Here is a 1,273-nt window from a genome sequence, read left to right as displayed (position 1 = left end):
ACTATAATGAAATGTGCAAGGGCCCAGAGTGGGAAAATCAAATGGGCTGAACTTGCTCCACATTTCTTAAGCTAAAAGAACTAAAGAACAAATTCAAGCTCTGAGTTGCAGGACCTAAGGATGCTATGGCAGAATATTGAATGATCCAGGAAGCATTAAAAGTAGGAGTAAACAGAGTCAGTATACCAAAAGAATTGGTCGATGCAACAATGAATGAATGGAAATCCAAGTTTTCTGTAAACTTTTGTTAAAATAACAATAACAAATAAAAAAAAGAATTGATTGACACAGAAAAATTTCATGGAACATTATGATTAAGAGGCAGTGGTGATGGAGGAGGGAGTGCAGGCTGCTCTGCAGGACTTGGCAAAAAAATACAGCTGCAGAACTCAAGGAATACCAGTTGACATAGTTGCAACCCTGGATGTGCTCACCAGGTTGTGCCAAGAAATCTGGAGGACAACTACCTGGCCAGCTGACTGGAAAAGATTCATATTGATTCCCTTTCCAAAAGAGGGTGACCCAAAAGTGTGGAAATTATTAAGTAATATCACACACAAGCAAAATTATTGCTGAAGATTATTCAAAATGCCTGGAAGAGTAACTGCATGAAGTACAAGCAGGGGTTAGAGGTCATGGCACTAGAGACATTATCACGAATGTCAGATGAATCTTGGCAGAAAGAAGAGAGTACCACAGGAATATCTGTGTTTCATTGACTGTGCTAAGGCATTTGACTGTGGATCACAGTTGTGGCTCACCGTGAGGAGGAGATTCCCCACTTGATTGTTCTCATGCAAAAACTGTATTTGGACCAGGAAGTGGTCCCCAGAACAGAACAAAGAAAGGAGTCAGGGATGTGTCCTGTCTCCATACCTTTTCAGTCTGTATGCAGAAGAGATCAGTCAGAGGGTGGGCTTTATGAGGAAGAATGTGGCATCAGACTTAGAGGAAGACTCATCAGCAACTTACATTATGCAGATACCACTTTGCTTGCTGAAACTGAGGACCTGAAGCACTTCCTGCAAAAAGTCAAGGACTGTAGTCGTCAATATGGATTGAAGCGCAACATCAAGAAGACAAAGATTCTTACCACTGTAGAGCCAATTGGCAGCACCATGATAAATGGAGAAAAGATTAAGTTGTTAACAATTATAATTTCTTTGGCTCCACAATCAACTTTTGGCACTAGCAGTCAAGAAATAAAAGACAAATTGCACTGGGAAAATCTGTTTTCAGGGACCTCTCCAGAATAAAGAGAAGCAGTGATATC

At 40.6% G+C, this 1,273-nt stretch overlaps 1 protein-coding gene across 1 annotated transcript in view; it reads right to left on the bottom strand.

Moving 5' to 3' along the window:
• LOC102854293 (chromosome unknown open reading frame, human C12orf29) overlaps positions 1-1,273 on the bottom strand; it is a 30,616-nt gene that overhangs the window by 3,239 nt on the left and 26,104 nt on the right. The window lies entirely within an intron of this gene.

This window comes from Elephantulus edwardii, unplaced genomic scaffold (assembly GCF_000299155.1).
Source record: "Elephantulus edwardii isolate Elephantulus edwardi_28Jun2011 unplaced genomic scaffold, EleEdw1.0 scaffold00078, whole genome shotgun sequence".
NCBI lineage: Eukaryota > Metazoa > Chordata > Mammalia > Macroscelidea > Macroscelididae > Elephantulus > Elephantulus edwardii.
The sequence above is the reverse complement of the archived record's forward strand: the minus strand, read 5'-3'. Positions and strand labels throughout refer to the sequence as shown.